Source organism: Scomber scombrus, chromosome 17 (genome assembly GCF_963691925.1).
Source record: "Scomber scombrus chromosome 17, fScoSco1.1, whole genome shotgun sequence".
Classification (NCBI taxonomy): Eukaryota; Metazoa; Chordata; class Actinopteri; order Scombriformes; family Scombridae; genus Scomber; species Scomber scombrus.
Window position 1 is genome coordinate 26,700,869 of NC_084986.1, and position 21,456 is coordinate 26,722,324.

A 21,456-nucleotide genomic window follows, 5' to 3' on the forward strand; every position below is an offset into this window, starting at 1 on the left:
GTGTTTTTTTCCCTCATCCCGCGCAGCTGACAACATATTTCCGTGGGCTGAAATTGCGGCGGATGAAAGACGCGTCGGTTATTTCCTAATCCCAACGTTTTAGCGTGCGGGCCGGGGGTCCCCGCTAGGTCCATGTAGAACACGAAGGCACCGATGTCAGATTAGTTATCGACAACTAGCAGCAGCCGTGTTCTTTGCCTCCTCCTCGTGTCAGAGTGCATCAGAGGGCTTCTCATAAAAATGTCCCAAACGTAGCTGCTTCTAAAGACAGTTTGTGCACATGCTGTAAAATGAACACAGTGTTTGTCATCACACACAGATTATTTGTTAGATGCCTGACAGTCAATAAGAAGAGTTTGGGATAGAAATGATGCAGTAAAAGGTGAGCATGCATGAATGATGGAGAGTCAGATGGGAGGATGAACTACTTTTTTTCATTTTTCATTCAATTCTTAAGCTTTTGTGATTTCAAGTTGTTGTTTTTACTTCATTGGTGAAATAACGTGACAGACTACGGTTGTCATAGAGACAAAAAAAACAATAGACAACAGATGCTTGTTGGGTGGGGTAAGTTGTGGTTAGCGTGTGTGTGTGTGTGTGTGTGTGTGTGTGTGTGTGTGTGTGTGGATGTTTTCACAAGCCTGTGGAACATAATAATACTAATAGTAACAATAATAGAGATAATAATAACCATAAAGACAATGAGTATGGTAATGACGACTATATGTTGAGCACCCTATAATGATAATAATAATGAAATACATGTTTTTATATATAATAGACAGTATCATAGTAATCCTGTTATTAACCATTAGTGAGTAGTATTATATTAATATAATAAAGGTAAGAAGAGGACACACCAGAGTAAAGGAGGGTCAGGTATAGGTCACCCCCCCACCTGATTGGCATCTCATTACTATGTTTTGATAGGTTCAGAATCCATAGTTCAGTATGTATGTTGGCATTAGGATCACAGTTCTGCTAAATGTTCATTGAGCATCATTCTTACCCATTAAGTTGCAATGTTAAAATTCATAGGCTACAATTAAATATACAAAATGTGCTGAATATTTATAATTGACCCGATTTGACAATCAGAGCTAGCAGTACACTTAAATGATTTTACATGCAGTTTTTCTTTAAGGTAGCACACAGTTAACACTCACTTAACTTTCATGTTTTACACAGTTGCGTAGCTCCCTGCAGTCCTATTCATCAGTGTTTGTTACCGTGGTTGATCTGACAGCATCTGTGTGGCTAACAGGATGTACTGAACTGAAGATGGTTGTGTACAGAACTGAATGTGCTGAACTGAGCCGTCCAACAATATTCATCACACACACATTCACTGTAACCTTCTATAAACGGATGTGTGACACCTCTGCAGAGAGCTCAAATACATTATAACAGAACTCAGATTGTTTAAACCAGATTTTATATTGTTTGATTACATAACACAAAACTATATGTTTGAACAATACCAAAAAACAGACAAGAATATGGTTTAAAGGAGCAGTGTGTGGGATTTAGTGGCATCTAGCAATGAGATTGCAGATTTTAACCAACTGAATATTCCTCCCCATCCCTTTCACACATGTAGGAGAACCTACAGTGGCCATAAAACTTACAAAGAACACAAAAGTTCCTCTAGAGTCAGTGTTTGGTTTGTCCATTCTGGGCCACTGTAGAAACATGGCAGGCTCTGTGGTAAAGGACACACTCCCTGTGTACATATAATGGACACATTCTAAGGTAACAAACACACAACACAATGATTCTTATTTTGGGGTGATTATACACTAATTAAAACATACTTATGAATATCATATTCCATTTCTGTCAAGTCTGTTCCAGCAGATGTCACTAAATTCTGCAAACTGCACCTTTAACTCAAACATTCATTTCTGGAGCACTAGTTTGTTTTCAATTCAATTTCATTAGCTTGTCACTTCAGTTTTAACAAATAAAAGGTAAAAACCTGAATAGATAAATGGAGGAACATAATAACTGCAGATGTTTCCTTACAGGCCACGACAGATGTTCACCAACTGGTTTAATAAAAATGATGTCATATGCTGTGACCTCCACTGTCACCACATTTCAACACAGTTTAACACCAAAGGCAGATTTTGGAGCCAGCACTCTTCATGTTCATATATTTCCTTTCATTTGTCACTCATCTGTACGCGGAAAACTAAAATTAAAACAAAAAACCTTCCTCTGCCAAATGACTGGCAGCCAGGCCTCATCATATTTTTAGTTTCCCGGACGATTTGTGTGAAGTTCAGCCCGAGTCAGGAACTCTCTGTTCTACACAAGTATCTATTTGTTAGCTTCGCTCGGATATGAGAGGCATTTCAGTCAGGAGCTTCCTCCTCTCTTTGAGTGTGAGGGGAGCTTCCAAAAAATCCGAACCCGGGCAGCTAACAACAGAGACACTTTGTGAAAACCCCTGCAGAGCTACTGAGGAACAGCTATAAATGGATAGGAGAGTTTTTTTGGTAGAAATCCTCATCAATGGGTCGGTGGAAACAAGCTGAACAAGGGATTCTTCCAGGAAACCCGAGTCAGCTGAGTATCCAACATTCATAGCAAGTGTATTCATTATGCAGGCTCAGTCAACGCTGGGCTAATAGCTCCTTTTTTCAACACTTCCTACAGTGCTCCTGAGCGTCTCGCAAGCTCGTTACAGAGCCGGCGGAGCGAGCGAGCTCGTTACAGAGCCGAAACGCAGTTCGACGCGTGACTCAGCTCATTTAGGATGAGCCGGTCTGCTCGTGAGGCGGGGACGTGACAGGGAAGACGCTCTGCAAAGCTGCAACAGTAGCACATTGACAGCACCCTTAATGTGGGAATATAGACCACATGTATGCTGGTGTGTGTGCGTGTGCTAAAGTGTGTGTTTGCACTTGAGCACATTGCCGGGTGGGTGGTATTGTAGGCTGGTGAGACACAGAGAATGAGTCACTGATTCCAGTGATGTTTGCATGCTTTCACCTCTCTCCATCTCTCACTCAGAGGCTCTGCATTGTGTTAAAAGAGGAGCTAAACAGCACAGCGGTAATTATCTTCACATTATCCCAGACGTTGATAGTCATCGCTAGAATCATCTGCAGCCATGAGACAAGCACATGTGTGTGTGTTTGTGTGTGTGTGTCTTTTTGCCTCCTTCGCAGCTTTGTTCACCCTCTTCCTCCTCCTCCTCCTCCTCCTCCCTGCTTGTTACCTCCACGATAATGACTGTGCCAGTGTGGGCTGCTCAGCTATTCACTGTAAATGTCAGTGTTGCCCTCAGACTGTGGCTCCATTGTGGTTCCCAGGTCTCCCGGTGGTATGGAGACGAAATCAGTGGGTAGAAGTGGTGCCGCTAATGAGCCCAGTTAAGCTTCACTCCATTACGTTGACACATCTGTTGGCATTTTTCTTCCTCTGCCTCGACTAAGTGATGCATTCAGGATCTGGGCCGCAAAGCGAAGCTCACACAGGATGTATCGCACTTTTTACCGAGTGTGACACATCAGCGGTCGCCAACCAGCAGGTCCCGAGCGCCGGACGTCCCCCTTCGTCTTCCTCTGGCCATTCTGATGGCCTTTAACTGTTCTGCTCTCTAAGAAGGAACGTTCTGTCTCGACCGTCAGATCCACTCATGTCACAACAACGTTCTCTCGTACTCTCATCGAGGTTCTGCGTTCAAGAAAAGCAGCGGCGTTGACGCTCGGTCCCCCCCCCGCTGAGAGATGTCAGCTCTGGGGAAACATCAAAGCACCGCTCGCTGTGGTGTGCTCAGTCTCCTCAGTCAACATGGCGTAATCCCCCCCAGAATACACAGTTACAGAAAGCACATCTATCCGATACGATGCCAGTACCAATCCAAGTACCCTTAAAGTGATTCCTATACCAACTTCATTGATACCCATCATGTGAATAGAAGCATTAAATTGCGACTTCAGCAACACAGATGGGATGTGACGTGTATGTGAATAGAAATATCATTATTATTCAGGAAGTGTTTGTTTATGGAGGACAGCATTTCTATGGAAAGGAATTCTACAGTTGATAATCTAGAATTCCTTCCAACCTTTAACCTTTAATTTGTCAACCATCTTTACATTGAGTCTCCAAGTCTGTGGAACTCTTCTAATTAACCCACTTAAAGTCAAATCAATTCATTGATTGGTCGATTTCAATAGGAATATTTGCTGGTTTTTCTTCAGGCTTGAAAGAGAAGCTTTCAGCTCTTTATAGGTAAAATCAGTCAGTGAGCCCTTTAACGTATGGAAGGCAAGACACATTTATTTGTACAGCACATTTCAACATCATAAATTAAATGAAGCTAAATAGAATAAGACAGGAGAATAAAAAGTTATAGTGCAGAAATTAACCCTTAATTTTGATTTAATAAAAAGCAGCACTAAACTGCATATGTTACGTTCATGTTATACAGATTTTTCGTTTCAATTGTCACCCATCTACAGGTCACCTTCAGTTAGCCAGCGAACTCAAGGACCTGTTGGTTGAACATGGTGATAATAAGCACGTCGTGTTCTTTGCCCAAAATGCCACATTTTTTGGTGGCGGCGTTGCATTCCGGTTTATTTCGAGTGACTTTCAAATGTGTATCTTTGCCTCCCTTTACGACTGCAGAACAATGTGCCTGAAATATCACATAGTAAAAACAAACACCCAGAGAGGCAAAACTCAATCCAAAAATGCAGGTTTGCTTGCCAGTAGCTGCTTTTTTTTTTTTTCTTTTCTTTTTTTAGGGTGGATCTCTGTGTAGTAGTCGAGTCTTGCTTGCACATGAAGAACGATGTGGTTTTTGAGATATTCTGCGTTTGAGTTTTTTTGGATGGAGTATTTTCCTCCAAACAAAGCTGAAGAATCTAGAGGAAGCAGAGAGAGGGAGAGGTGAGATGATTGACCACCACCTCACTGTCATTTTAAATCTACACCGTCCTCTACTGAAAGGCATTTTTTGATGTTTCACCGTCTCTCTCATTCATCCCTCATCCCTCCATCTCACTTCAGATAAAAGAGGCTGAGATGGGGCGGAGTGAACCTACCGGCTTTCCACCGCAGCATTTTAACGACATCTCGTTTAACCCCCTCATCTGCGCGCCGTGTGCCTGTAATAGAGGTCGGCCGTGTGGGCGTAGGCCTCGTGCTGAACGCTGAAAGTTTGTCTCTGAGAGGACAGGGATGTTTAGGCGGCGTGTTGTCTGTTTATACTGAAAGTAACATGATTGAAACTTTATGAACTGTTTCTGCTCAGCGCCTACAGTGTGTTACAGGATGCGTGTGTGTGTGTCTGTGTGTGTGTGTGTGAGAGAGAGAGAGCCTCCTGTGCAGATGGTACAGTAGCATAACCTCATCCTGTTGCACCAATTCGCTGAAGACACCACCTTCAACACATCTGCTGCAGCATGCTAATGACTTGTTCAGATTTGTGTGTACTCGCAAGATTGGAGGTGTGAGTGTGCTTTATGTCATCATATATGTCACTGTACTCTGTGTTAATCTCAGGCTTTCTATCACAGCAGGGATGCATCTATACAGGCTAGGTGAGCTCTATATGCATGCAGATTAAGCGTCTAGTCCACCATATGGCCACAGGACAAGGGAATAAACACCGATTTTTATTGGCCAGTTTGAAAAAAAGCAGGGGTGTGGGAATTAAGACAGCCGGGGAACAACAGCAGCTGTATCTCTTCATTTGCCGAGCTTTAGCCCGCTGAGAGCTGTGACAGGTATATTGTCACCGGAGGCTGTGAGAGGCCTAATGTCTTCACACTCGGACGAGCTTATTATGGACACGGCCGCACAGACACTAACAATGGCGTCTTTCACTTGGCCGTGGCCGGACTGAAAAACCTTGCACAGAATCATCGGTTTGCAAATCAGCCTAATCTCAACCCACCCAGACAAAGATGGCCATCGATCCCACAAAGAAACCATAAATCCTCCCCATCGGGTTTTGGAGGTCACTTCACAGAGCTCCAGTTATCTAAATTTACCACATGGGCTGCTGCTCTTTGATTCTAAAAAAAAAAAAAAAAAAAAATCCTCAAAGCTTGCAGTGTTCCCCCCCGCTCAGTGTTGTCATTATGTGTTATTTACCAATTTTACGACGGAGGAAGCTGACTGCTGAGGCACTGTCGAGCGGTTCGTCGCTGTTAAACGGTGCCAGCGCAGAGAACTGAACACTTTTGATGTTTCTCTTGCTTCCTCTGCTCGGGGCAGTCTGGCCTGTCAATAATCGGCCACAGTTTCCATCAGCGCTCCACAAGTTGGAGGTTTAGCGATGACGTGGTTTTAATTATAATGGGGTGTGTGTGTGTGTGTTGGGGGGGGGGGGGGGGGGGGGGGGTTGTTGGGCTGCAGCCATATGCCGGCCTCGGGTCCCCGGGGACTAAGCCAGAGGCTTAATGAGCAGCCCCGCAGGAATTAGTGCTACTTTAACTTTAGTGTTTTGACTGGTGGGAGAGGCCTGCTGCTCAGCTGATTTACAGACACTGATGAGTCGAGGAGGAGGAGGAGGAGGAGCTGGGACTTCATCCGGTCTGTGAGCAAACATTTAGTCTTCTTCCTCCTGAAATGTTGCAGGTTAAACTGTGGTGGAGTTTGAACACAGCACTGAACTTGAACACAACAGTTTCCTCCTCTGGCGGAGACAAGTCACATCTAATATAGAGCTGACTGTCCTTAGAAAGTTTGTGATATCAGTACAGATACACTACCAGAGTATCACTACAGATTATAAAACACAACCTCTTTTTGCTGCCTTGCTTTGAGAAATATACACATTTTTGTTCTATGAAACCATTTTTTTCATTTAACACAAGATGCCAAAGTTGTCAAATTTTAAATGTCATCAGAACTTCATCCAAATAAAATACAGCAGAGGTTCTGATTTAAATCAAGAAACATTCTTATTAAAGAATAAGTAAACAAGATTGTGAAAGTATTCCTAAATTAAATGCGAGCGTTCAGTGCAGGACAGTTTTTATTTCAGTGTTGAGCTTTGCTCTGCAGCCTATCCTTACAGCCGTAGAGTAGAACTGGCCAGTATATTGATATTATATCGATATCATGATATGAGACTAGATACTTCTTAAATTTTGGTCATTATATAGTGATATGGTATAAATGTCTTTTCCAGGTGTTTAAGGCTGCATTACAGTAAATGATGTCATTTGATGATGTCATTTTCTGAACCTACCAGACTGTTCTAACTGTTCTATTTCTATATTCCAATATCCACATTACTGATGATTGTTTATCAAAAGTCTCATTTGTAAATATTTTGTGAAAGCACCAATAGTCGCAATATCGATATTGAGGTTTTGGATCAAAAATATTGTGATATCTGATTATATCACCTACAGCCTGACCGATACATCAGTCAGCCTATTTTTTTACCCCTGCAAACAAGCTGCTGTATTTCATCCACAGCTAGCGACTTGGACTTGAGTTGGACACAGTGAATCATTGTTGCCCTTAAAAAAAAGTATTTAGTTTGATTTTGGAAATTGTGCTATTAGAACCTGCATAAAAAGCCATGGTCTTTTTTTTTGATTCGTGAGTCACATCTCAGAGACTTGGACATGGACGAAAAGATCCTGATTTCAGTACCTGGGTCTTGGGTTCAGTAGTTGTAGTTGTAGTGCTAGGACTGCATTGTCAAAGTGGGCTTAGAACAGCAGAAACAAAAGCAAACCTCAATATCTGCATCTTCAGTTATTGTTTGGGAGTTTCCCATTGTAGAAAAGGCGTCATAGCGGTTTGTCTACGTGACTTGTGCCATCGTTCACAGTCAGCTGCACAGGGAAGAAGTTGAAGATAATATAGATAATAAAAGAAGATAGAAGATAGATAGATGAAGATAATATAGCAACAATAATATAGATTATATAGTAGTTCTTATCGTAGATGTATGGCAGATAAGAACTGAGTTAGAGCTGTGAACCTGAATGCAGCATGGTGGGAAATCATGACACAGAAAACATGTAAGAACATGAAGGAAACAGGAAGCAGGATGTGGGGCAGAGAATCTGTCATGAAGCATCTAGAGCACTCAGACTAAATGAGAGCATCAGCCTGAGAGCTGTAATCTCATATGTAGCTTCACATTTCATATCCCTCCTCTTTCATTCTGTGAAACTGGAGTGTCTGTTTTCAGTTGTCCGTTGTGTCTGAATTTCGACTAGTACTGTATGTTTAGTCCGAACTGAACATGTGATCGTTCTCACTGTTCTCACAGGCTCTCATCATTCCATCTCTGCTACATCAGCATTGAAGCCCTCTTCAAACTTGTATTTGCTGATTGATTTAGATGGAGCCCACCTGCTGTGTTGTGCTGTTGAGCTACGATAGAAACCAAGGTGGCAAATTACATCACAGGCTTAATATCTCTTATCATATTACTTTGGTGACTGAAAGTCTGCCTACTTCATAATTGAGTCTGAGAGGTGAAAAAATATGGACTTGGAGCTTTGGCGTCTGCGGTTCAGAAGGACAAATGCTTCCATCAGACAGGCCGCATTGATTTGGAGGAGAGACTTTGATGTCCAGGAGACAGAAACCTGGTTCCAAAGTAGAGTATAGGTGTTTCATGCATAAGCCTATTTATAGATGTATTGATCAGGGGTTGGTTATGTTGGATGTCGCTCCACCTGAGGGGATGGATCAGGGCTCTCCTGAGAGTGAGGCCTGCTGTAACCAGGCTGACAGGCTGTGTTTGTTTCCACATGGCTTCACATGATTGAACCGTGATTGATGGTTGATCGATCACACAGGAAGCCCACTGGAAGCCCATCATTGTAGCCCCTCACAGAACGAGACCGTTGCATGAGCAGCGTCTCGGTCGTCAGTCATTTGTCCCGGGCGGTTTGTCCGTCTGTCATTCCGTCCATCTGTCCAAAGCAAGACAGACTCATTTAAATCTGAATGACCTTTCTTCTGAGGATTATATTAGGCCAGAATTTTTCCATTACCCAGCAAACTGCCATTGACATTTGATCTGAAAACCAATGATTGGATTTCCATTAAGCTTGCTTTGAATTTCAACAAAATTTAATACATACACTTAAATGCATTTTTGTTTTTTATGATTTAAAAAACAGGAGTGCATATTGGCGTCCACATGGTCTAGTGCATTAACTACATCCATTCCAATGATTACATGTACATTACACAGTGTTTTTAGGGGCTTTTTTGTAACTTTTTTTAGGCAAAAACCAAAACTTTAATGATAGTATTTAGTACTCTCCACCACAATTATATATGTAATAGTGTAAGGAAGGTTTTGAAATGACATTTATACCAATGAAGGACGATTGTGTTCAAACTAAATATAGTCAAGGCTTTATTTAACAGTCCATATATCCCTAATCATTGGCTGTAGTTACAACATGTTCAATGGGTTCACGTCCAAGAATTTAATTACAATTATTTGCTAAGACAGCATAATCTAAAGAATTTGAGTCGGTTCATATCAGGTCAGCTGAACATGCCAAATCAACAACTTCCTTTTAAACTCAACATAACTAAAATAACAGTCTCAGACCTGTTGTCCTCCATATGACTGTACCAAATTACTGGGAAATTATAAGCAAAAGTTATAAGGAAATAACACACCCATAAAAGAAAACAACCCTTACTAAAAGGCATTTCTTTGTGCTCTTGTGTTGTGTCACGACAATAAAAGTGAACCTCGGACTTTGAAATGTTGATTCTGTGATTTTTTTTTTGTTTTTAAATAGCCTAAAGTTTCCTTTGGTAGCTTGTCAAAAATGTCTTGTGTGAGTGTTCTGAGAGACTTTGGACTCCTACCTGTAGTGCTGGACCCCACTTCTATCCTGGCTTCAGACATGTACCCCCCCCCCGCTACTTTAGATTATAATTACAAAGACATCAGAAAACTTTAAATGATAATGATCATTTCCGTAGGTCGTAATATAGAATTATTGTCCAGTCTGTTTGGACAGCTTATATATTTTTTTTTAAATCTACCTGTAAGTTTGACACATAGTCATTAGTCCTGCTGAGCTCTTATGTATGGCTGTGTGTTTGTGTGCATGTGTTCTCATGTATATAAACCGTGTGAAGACAAAGAATGATCAGCCTTAAAGATTATCCCTAGCCGGAACACAATCCTCTTTGGAGGTGCTGAGCAGTGGGGGCGTTTCTGAGGTCTGGGTGCTGTCTAGACGCTCAAAACTGCTGCTCTGCTGTGTGTGGAGGAACGTGCTGTACTGAGCCCAGCAGCTACACACACTGGGGCAAGGAGTCACAGCTGGATCACACTGTCTCTCTTTAGAGGCACAGCACATTCTCATGGCTGAAGTCAGACAGTCTCTTACTCTCTCACACACACACACACACACACACACACACACACACAAACAGAGATGTGTAGTTTTCCTCTCCAGACACATGCTGTATGTGAAGAAATTAAGTCAAAGATGGAGGGATGTTACACTGCTTACACTATCTCTCAAAACATGTCCACTCATCCACCGGCTCATCCTCCCTCATTCACAGGCTCTTAAATCGTCATGGCTACTGCGTCATTTCCACTCCCCAGACTCTGCCAACAGAGCAGGGACCCATAGTACTCGCCGTGCTCAGGAATGTGGTAACCTAGCAACGGGGCCTGGAGAGACAGATCGCTGCGTTGGGTCGGTGATGGGCGACCGTGCCTCGCCTGCTTAGAGGTAAATCCTGCTGCTGAAGGGCACGTGCGACGTGGCCCTCCAAGGTTTATCAGCTCTCCCTCATGCACTTTGAGGACTGCTACTCTTCAGTTGTTTATTGCATGGCAGCAGAATATAAGAGCTATTAATCATCTTAATCTGTGTAGCACTTTGAGAGTGAACAAAGAAATAGAGAACAGTAAAACTAAAAAAGCAGAGTAAAAACAACAAGTATAAGTTAGAATATAACATGTAAAAGGCCATTTTTTATTAAAAGCAAGTCTATAAAAGTTTCAACATAAGGTTCACATCAAACTGAAATGTGAATTCTCCATACTTGTATCAAAAGGATAAAAGAATGAAGACTTTGTGCCTTTTAGCATCTGTTGATTGACATGTGAGGGCGGGCTTTTATAGGAGACATGCTGCCAACTGTCAGTTAGAACATGTAGTGTAGCATTTGTTATATACTGTTAACAGATAGATAGATAGATAGATAGATAGATAGATAGATAGATAGATAGATAGATAGATAGATAGATAGATAGATAGATAGATAGATAGATAGATAGATAGATAGATAGATAGACTTTATTCATCCCCATAGGGGAAATTCATGTGTACAATAGCATACATAAACACAAAACGCAAATGCATATTTATATAAGTTAACAATAATATGTATTAAAAACCCCTAAAAGTTGTGAAACTAAGCAAAAATATACACGAAAATGATATTAAGAGGAGAAAAGACTATTCCGAAAGATTGCAGTGCCCCATCACTATCTTATGATGTTATCATTGTAAAGTCTGTTTTTATAAGATTGAGCATTTAGGAGGATCATTTGTGCTGTTACATTTTTATTTCATTCAGAAAGTGGAAGCTAACACGTCCATAGCAAGCAGAAACTAGCTAGCCTAGCACAGATTCCCACTACACATTATTTTTGGTTCATGTTACGTCAACACCTGCTGAGTCATCTAGCTAGGGGCGGGTTAGCTAGCTTTAGCTTTAGCTTTCTTTCTTTCTTTCTTTCATTAGTCCAGTTATGGTGACTGCAGATGACCAGACTGTCTAAACCTGCTGAGACAGACTCTGTTTATTACATGGTGATATCTGGTGAATCATGAAATACAGTCACTAGCATAAAGAGTGCAAAAAAAAAAAAAAAACACAGATGGAGCTAGCATGAACTAAAACGTCAACACAGAGAATAAAGATGGAAATTGGAAATTGGTAGCATTGTTTTGCCAAATTAGTAACAAGTAAAAGCAGATGCCAAGGAGATATATACTGGTTGATACTGGTTTCTTAGCTAATTTTAGCCTGAGTTCGACTTTAAATGTAAATATACAGCTGTGGCGGTAAGAAGCATGGAGGTGTGCCTCGTCTGACACCTTGGGTACTACAGCAGAGACTAGTATGACGTCATACTCATTTATCCTGTCTGCATAGGCGGTGAACAATGCATGTGGCTGTGAGGTAATAAAACATGCATCTGCTGTGGGGGGGGGAGGGGGGGGGGTATATTAACTAAATATAGGGACGGCAGTGTAGTTCAAAGTGAGCTGTCTGTTTTGTTTCTGCTGTCGGAGGCTATGCAAAGATGGTTGAGAAGGGAGGATGACAAAAGAACAAGAGCCAGAGTCAAACCTGTGACACACACACTGTGGCCCTGTTTGACTCCAGGTCGGCCCGTTGGTTGACGATGAAATGCAGAAAGCTGGAGCGGGACAGAGAGGTCTATTTATAGACCGAATGGTCGACTGGCGAGAGACACCTCATCAGCAAAACTGCCTTCCTCCAAGAGGTTATTTTCAGCGTTTTGGGCTTAAGCCATAAAATGATGCAGCTCTCTTACAACATTGTTCTCTGATGGGTGAAGGGAAACTTAACACCCATCAAGGTGTATTTGAGGCTTTTAACCACATCCTGCAGGCGGCCTTAAAATGATGAGGTTGTTCTCTTGAATGCGTTATCTCTCTGCCAAGAGGGTAAGCAGAGTGTTGCATCTTCATCTGCAGAAGGTGCAGCACCCACAAGCTGAAACATACAACAGAGTTAGTACAATGACGTCTGTCCTTTGGTTTTGTTCAGAATTGTAACGATAAACCTGTTTTTAGTCTATGGTATTTAGTCTATTTTGTTCATGTGTGTAAATATGCTGTTTTTGATGGTTTGCACGTAATGTGTATTTAATGTGAATTGCTCCACTAGGCAGCACACTCCTACATCTATTTCTAGCAGTATCAGTGAAAGCATGTTCCTGGACACACTCATCACTGTCTCCGCAGCCTCTTTTTCTAATAATATGTAATTTGAATACAGAACATGACCCCTGCAGCATTGTCCTTTGTCTCATCGCCCTGAAAGTTGAGGACTTGGTGAAATTGCGGCAATGCGCCCGAACAATGGTTTACATCCTCCTTGCTTCCTGTGGAGCATGCAATCAGCCTCACAGCACTCTCAGGAGATGCTCAGTAATGCGAGGATGTCTTGACAGAAGGGCTTTCCTGCATATTTCACCCATAATAATAAGTTGAAAGTGACACTTAAAGTGTTTATCTGCAAGCTGCTCTTTAGTGCAGTCATTTGTCTCTCTCTGGTTCACGCAGTAATGTAACCGATGGTTCAAATTTTGTATGATCCAAACAACCAGTGTAATGACACATCTATCTTGTGCCAAGTCCAAAACACTGTGGGTTATAACTATGTGTAGGGGAATTATCCTTCCCAAAAGCTCGGTCATCTCTCAATTCACTTACAGGAATAGACTCATCTGTAAGTCTTTTGGGAAATATCAATCTCACTTGACCTGCAGCCGCAACTGTGGCCAGTACAGCAAAATCACCATAGGAAACTTTTGAAACTATACACACCTGTCCTGAAAGAAAGGTTGGGATGTGATTGAATAATGTTATTTTTTTAGTTTAAATGAACAGCAAAGAGAGATGTAGTTCATTTTCATTGTATGAACATGGTATGTCTTTGTCTGTTCTGGTGAACCCAACAAACCTACAACCAACTCACCCAGTATGGGAGCTTACCACATGCCTTTACTTGATGTACGTTCAATAGCTTTTATGTCATGTCAGTGAGCAATACAGTACAACAAGTTAGAACTTTATTAATATGACTATGAATATGTCTTATTTGTACTCTAACTTTTGTTGATTAGTAGTCTTCATGCTTTTGCATTTCTGGCTGCAGACCAGCCCTATTATCACAGCTGTGATAAGATACACCATTGGTTGGACGGCTAAGTTTTGGAGTTCTCCCATTGGTTGTTGCTCTTTCAAAATGAATTGGTGCAAGGTGATGGAAGCAGAGAACGGCAACGTGACTGTGTTTCCTGCTCCGAGCTCTGATAAGTCTCCTGCATTCGCACCAAACATGCTCTCCATGCCTACATGATTCTCAACTGGGACAGAGGCAGAAAAATGGCCCATAGAGGTGTGGTGGGAGTTAAAGCAGCGCAAATAACCATCACTCTGACAAAACATTGAATACACTCAACAGAGAGAAACAGATGAAAGAGCAGAGAGAGTTAACAGATCATTAGAATTGTTATAATTAGAATTAAAATAAGTTCCCTTTCAAATCAAACATCCCAGGATATGAGTGGAAAGTGTTGTTCTTGCAACAGCATTTATAGCCTTATTTTGACTCAATCGTAGCTTAACTATGTTATGTAATACATTACTTTAGTACATTTCTTTTTTCTTTTTTTTTTTAAAGATTTTGTTGACATAGACGCCTTTATTTAACAGTAGACAGACAGGAAACGGGGGGGGGGGGGGGGGGGGGGGACTTCACACTAATTCACACTATTGACACAATCACTGACTGCTCTGTAACACACCGGCTACAATTTCACAAATTGATTACACGTGGTCCAGCTTTATTCTAAGTTTAACAATCAATCAATCAATCTTTATTTATATATCTCAAGGCCCTTTACACATAGAGCAGGTCTACACTGAACTCTTTAGCTATTAAAAGTTTCATATCACACAGTGGACAGCAGTTATAAACCGTGTCAGTTTCACTTAGGCTTAGGTAGCCAGTGCTCATAACCATTGTTAGGAAATCTGAAGGACAAATGTGAAACCTTGCAGTTCCCCCAGTGTGACAAGTGTCTGGTGAAGACGAATAAGCACCTGAAAATGTCAAGATATCCCTCTAAGGGTGATTATTAAGTGACTCTGAAGGTGTCTGCTTTGTTCTGTGCTCATGTGCTACTTTGTTCCCGAGCTAAAGCCCCTGTGCTGCTGTCTGCCTGCCTGCTGTACAGGAGACTGATCACTGCCTGACAAACATACAGCCACTCAGAGGATGACAGAGAATGAGGTGTGAACACAGGAAACACAGGATCTTTCTTCTCTACTTATTTACCCCAATGTAGAGCTGGCTTTCAGTCATTCATCAAGTAAAAATGCCAGAAATGATCTATTATTTGTTGCTTTTCCTTGTTTCCTGCTGCTGTGTAATTGTAAATCAATTGGTTGGTCAGACAAAACATGACAGCTGAGGCCTCTAAGAAACTGTGATAGACATGTTATTCTCTATTATTTGACAATTCATGGACTAATGGATGAATTGGAAAAAGAAGAGAAATCAATAATAAAAAATAATTCACTGAAACCAAATTGTAAGTGTAAGTTAAAGTACATGTTAAGTGTAATTGAAATATAATTGGTGTTTTTCTTTTGAGGAACAGGTTAATATTTCAGTGAGGAGAGCCGAGGCAGCGTCTTGGTGTTGATTCATCCAGAGCCCGGGGGGGGGGGGGGGGGGGGGGGGGGGGGGAGGAGGAAAGAGTGTGGGGGCTGTCAGGTCAAGTCCTGGACACAGCTGCATTATTAACAGAAGGTCAGCTGTCAGCACACGTCTGCAGGGCTCACATCAAGCAGCTCACTCAATTTTGCGCCTCTGGCTCACATGTTAGTAACCTTGTAGGCCATTTAATGAAGGCTCACAAGACACCTTCTTCTAACTGGAGCAACTTTTATTACCTCGCAATAAAAATATATTTGAGCCCTATATTGACTGAGAGCCTTCACATACTGTATTGACCAGGTAGGGAGTATGGTGTCTGTATACTGGGGCAAAGGTGAATTATTACGGAAAGAATCGCCCCTCTGTATTGTTTTGATATTTTAAAAGAAAAGGAGTGTACAAAAAAAGACATGGCGTGTTTGGTCTTTATTGAGACCGACAGGCAGCACAACATACAATCTGGCATCAACTCAATGCTCACATCATTTTCCAGGACCCAGTTCATTCAGCGGTTCCCAACATGCCTGAGGATTGGTTTTCCATTTTTGTATTGTGTGTTTTTAGTAACATTTCACCATAAAGTGAAAATGGAAAAAATAAGCCAAAAAAGTTCCTATACTCCCAAACTTTTAAAAGTTTTAGGAATACAGTCAGTAACTCACTAACATGTAGCTCTAGTTGATAGTGAACAATTGTCTGAATCATGCAGTCATACCTTAAAGGGGACCTATTATGCTTTTCCTTATTTTCATTCATATATATAGAATGTTGCAATGTCAGATTTTCATTATGAAATGTGGTCAAAGTGTCAAATAATGAGGTAAACGTATGTAGAAGTAAACACACTGGCAGCTCTAGATCAACCATCATCCTAACTGATCCGCTGTACAGAGAGTTCCAAATATCTCCCAGTTTACAGCACCACTAATGAACCTCCACTAATTAAGTGAGGAGCATGTTTCATTTCCTGTAAATTCTTCACAATAAAAGTCCTAAATCATTTAAAAGCTTTTAATATCAAGCATTAAAGCAGGAAATGTTGGGTTTGCATCAACAGTAACTTAATACACGGTCACACATAAAGTCGGAATAATTTAGTTTTTAGACACATTCTTCTTTTTATCTTCTATTTATACACATCAGTAATCACCTTTTTGAGATTGATCAATACAATTCAATGAGAATATATACACTTTATCTATCAAGAGTAAATCACATTTTCACAATCATTTCATGGAAAGAGGTAAAACATATGTTATTCCAACTTTATGGGCGACAGTGTATAACTTTGATGTGACTGCCTCTCAGCAGGCCTCCGGAAAGCGATTCAATCAGAACAGAGTGAGCTCATTGGGTGATGGGGGGTTAGAGACAGGAGCAAAGACTGCCTATTAGAGACAGAGGCTGAACTGAAGGGCAGCATAAAGGACCACTAGAAGATGAATGTGGAGTGTTTTGAGTTGTGAATCATGCAGAGCTACTCTAGTAAAGTCCCAGTTATCATGAACCTCAGGGCTCAGCAGCAGGGTTAGAGTTAACCATTTATTTTTTTTATTTTTTTTAACCACTTATTACTTCTTACAGAATATTGTTGTGCCAATTTTGAATTTCCCCCTAGGGGGATCAATAACGTTTTCCCTTACCCTCACCTTACCCTTTACCTTTTATGTCTAATATTAATCATCCTATAATTTCAATATTGTTTTGTAGAACTCACCAGCTGTACACAAGTACACTTTTCACACTGTTGCTCTTCTTAAACCCCCCCCCCCCCCCAAAAAAAAACTTCTAATGGGCCTATTTTGGCCCATTAGTAGCCGTTGTTGGTGATCCTCTCCTCTCCATCAATGTGGCTCTTCACGAAATCAATCCACCTTTTCTTCAACACGAGCTGTTATTTAAATTATGGGGATGCAGGCATAGCTAACTGGCAAACTGTAGCCTGTAGTAACAGTAATGTCAAACAATTGAGCAGGATGACCACTGACGATAGGGCTTACATAGAGGGGGAGGGGCCAAGTCCACGCAGGCTACACCACTACGTCACGGTGTAGCCGTTTTTTGCAAGCTCAGCAAATCAGGAAAAATGAAACGGAAGATTTTTTCTCCATTTTCTAACTTGAATAATGTGTTTAGAAGAAAATCAATGAATTCACTTTACACAGACTTTAAACATCCCTGTTGAAACTACACATTATGGTTGTTCAGTTGTCTAAATCATCATCAGCTTGTTTCCTATAAGGAGCAGAATAGTCTTCATCTTCCAGCGACTCAGTCTCAGCAGTTGTAGCCCGAGTCATCATTTCCCCTTCTCCATCTCTACCTCAGAGAATCATTAGGCCTCCTCTGTCATCTCCCTCCAGCTCTCCATCCTACCAGCTCTCCTGCTGTGAATGTCGCCGTTGCTGACACAGAGCCGCCATGACACAATGGTGTCACCGCTGGCCCCGCCTAGCTCCACTTGACAGACAGGATCAGTGAGGACAGAGGCCTCCCTACGCAATATGGAGAGAGCTGTGTGTGAGAGAGAGAGAGAGAGAGAGAGGAAGGGATCATGGGAGCAGAAATAGTTGAGGCCAGTGTTGTTGTGATCTGGGCTCAGCCAGCAGGAAGAGATGTAGACAAGCATGTGGCCTCTCAGCTTCCCCCAGCGGAACCACAGACGAGCAGGGCGGCAGGAGGAAGGGCTGCTCCAGTTATGACAGCTCGCAGCTCATAATCCTGACCGGAGAGGAGACGAGAGGAGAGGACAGTGTAACAGTAGATACAATAATGGCCAGATTCTTTGTGCTTTATGGTTGTATGAGCTGTAGCGTCTTTATCTCAACATCGAGAGGCGACCTGAACGTTGCTGAGGAGCTCACACTGAGAGGGATAAAAGCAGGATAGACTGTGATTTTTTAATGAAGGGGGTTGGAGCATCCTCAGGCAGACCTCCTGCAGAGACACGTGCTGTAAAAAAAAAAAAAAAAAAAGTCAAAAAAAAGAGCTGTGAAAACAAGATAATTCAGCCCAGCTCCTTCACTTAATAGACTCTACTCCACCCAGCTCCTTTGAAGTAAAGTGAAACCACACATCTCACGAGCTCACGTTGATTACTTGAGGGCAAAATGCAGCTAAACTCTTAAAAATGTTGACCTTGGGGAGGATGGGGGGGGGCAGCCACTACTCTGGCGAAGTCTGCCTTTGTGAAGTCCTTACAGTGTTTCAAAGAACAATCTTCTTAAATTGGGAGAGTTGTTTTCTCTTTTATTTCCACTTATTTGAGCGTTTCCTTCTTTTACTGACATCAGCCCAAGGTTATAAATCATGTCCTTCAGTTGTAACTGAGCTGTTTTTAGGCCAGCTAAAAATAGTCCCCGACTTTTTCCTTTTCAATTCCAGCAGGCTGATTCTCAGTGTATCTGGTCAGCTGTGTGTATTTTACTTCCACTCTCCGCAGCTAAGACTGGAAAAAAGGAGGCATCTCTCTCTTCTCTCTCTCCCTCTCTCTCTCTCTCTCTCTCTCTCTCTCTCTCTCTCTCTCTCTCTCTCTCTCTCTCTCTCTCTCTCTCTCTCTCGCTGTTGGCATGCAGGCGGGTCGGCATGGTGGAGGCTGCAGGAGTGTTTTTGGGAGGCAGGGATCACAGCTGCCGCATCATTGATGGCGGTGTTGTTGTGGGTCCGGAGCGTTTCCTCTAATGTGAAGTGCCAAATGACCTCAGTGACCCCCCCCGACGACATCAAGCCAGGCCTGCTAGAACAAGGACCAGCCTAACGAGGGCTGCAGCAGAACAGCTGTGGAGGAGAACCATCCCTCTGTTTCAGACCAAAAAAAGCCACGGGTTGTCCTTTTAAACCCTCGCTCTTTCAAGGTCCGACAAGATGTAACAAATGGAGTCGTGAGCCCTTTTCAGACAGGGAATACGAGTCTGTTAAAGTGATGGCTTTTGGTCATTTAGAAATAAATGACTTTTCCGTTAATGTTCCACTTCTTCTTTTTTTCTTTTTTTTTTTTTAAATGTGACAGGACAATTCTGACATATTTGGCACCTGGTGCATATGAGAGATAGTGAGAGAGAGAGAGAGAGAGAGAGAGAGAGAGAGAGAGAGAGAGCAGTACTACAAACATGACAGCGAGGCATGAGATTGGTGGATTTAAAAACGTATTTTGCTGTTGAAGCCTTAATTAATGAGCATAGTGAGCATGAGAGTCACTCACATTCATCTCATCATTTAAAGTCATATAGAGTGAATTCTGCTGCCTGTTTTATTCACAGTGTTTTCTAGTTTTTTTCAAACTGATTTTGTGTGGAGTGCCCTGGTAGCTGGGTGTTTACAGTGATGATGTATAATCGCAACGTCTCTTGTTCGATTCTGGCAAGGGTCCTTTGTTGCATGTCTTACCCATCTCTCTCTCTCTCTCTCCCCTTGTTTCCTGTCGGCCTCTCTGCCACTAACTTATGGCGCTTTTCCACTATACAGTTCTAGCACTACTCGGCTCGACTCGACTCGGCACGGTACCAGGAACGACCTTTTCCATTACTATAGCACCTACTCAACGTGGGCGGGGTCGTCATAGCACGGCTCCACCAAACTGCCGTGACTTCGTTTTATACGCGACACAAACACATAAACAATGGAGGACATGGAGGCGATGGTGTACTTGCTGCTGTATGTGGCTTTCTGTCTCACACAAAGCAAGAGAAGAGAGCCGTATGGCTGTAACGCTGTTGCCGGTATTTAAAAATGCCGGGTTTGATTCTTGTGTGGGACGGCTCATGACTCTTTTGACCAATCAGTGGCCGGCAGTCTGTTGACGTCACATTTAGAACCGAGTCGAGCCGAGTCGTGCTGGAACTGTGTAGTGGAAAAGAATGGACTTATTTAAAGCCTCTACCTAAAAATAGTTAAAATATTACAGAAAATAATATGATTACGTAGAACAAACCAAGTAATTACAAATGTATATAATAACAACAATAAAAATATAGAATGTTTAACCAGCCTGCTGCAGCCTTTACTTTAATCTGACATCATTCAGTTCAGACTTGCATGGTGTTGAAGGGATATAGAAATGTTAGATTGCTGTTACTTTAAAAGCAACCACAGTGTTTATTAAGACCAACAAGTTTAACAGTTAAAGAGGCTATGGAATAATCTAGGGAGTCAAATCTGATGCTTATTCGAGGCAAGTACTCCAATAAGTACACGTCAAAACAAACACAAAGCATTTGTATTGATTTCTCAGCAAAAAGTAATTTAAAGTTCAGTTCGACTTGACTTCTTAAATGGAAGGCGGCGTCGTTTATCATTTTCCTTCAGTGAGGGATTTGAAAAGATTCTGATTCATCCTTTCCTCTCTCTCATCTCTGCGGCTCTCCCATCTTTCACGCCGTCTCCTCGTCAGCGAACGGTGATTAATGATCTACTCCGAGATCTGACGAGAGAGCGGAGGCAGCGGAGGACACGGTTCAAGCTGCTGATTGGACTCCGAGGTCGAATAAATGTTCCGGTTGAACTGGTGGGTCAACTGTAGCGACGCTGGCTCTCTGTCAGGATGCTGCTGCCTTGTTTGTGCCTGAATCTGATACGTAAACCTGCAGCTGTGGTGATAATGGAGTGAGCTGCTGGCTGCACTCATGCTTCTAGCTTGTGTGTGTGTGTGTGGTTGTGTGTGTGTATATGAATTTTTAAAAAAAAAGAAGGAAGTGATGGATATTTGGAGTATGTGTGTTAGTAACCTTGGCTGGCACAGGCCTTCCTCCCTCTGCGGGATGCTGTATGACACTGGCAGGGCGGCATGCTGGGAGTGCAGAGAGCAGGCATTTCCCTGGCAGAGATGGGGGGGGGGGGGGGGGTGCAGCATGTGACACCCGGAGCCCATCATTAGCCGACTCTCTTAGTCAAGTGTCTGGACGCTCAGTCCTCCCAAGCAGACGCCCTCCCCCTCCTGTGTCTTCCTCTCTCTTCCTCTACCTCTACATCAGCCACCGTTCTTCT

At 42.2% G+C, this 21,456-nt stretch overlaps 1 protein-coding gene across 3 annotated transcripts in view; it reads left to right on the top strand.

The window, feature by feature from the left end:
* fynb (FYN proto-oncogene, Src family tyrosine kinase b) overlaps positions 1-21,456 on the top strand; it is a 78,044-nt gene that overhangs the window by 15,711 nt on the left and 40,877 nt on the right. The gene's annotated exons all lie outside the window — the stretch shown is intronic.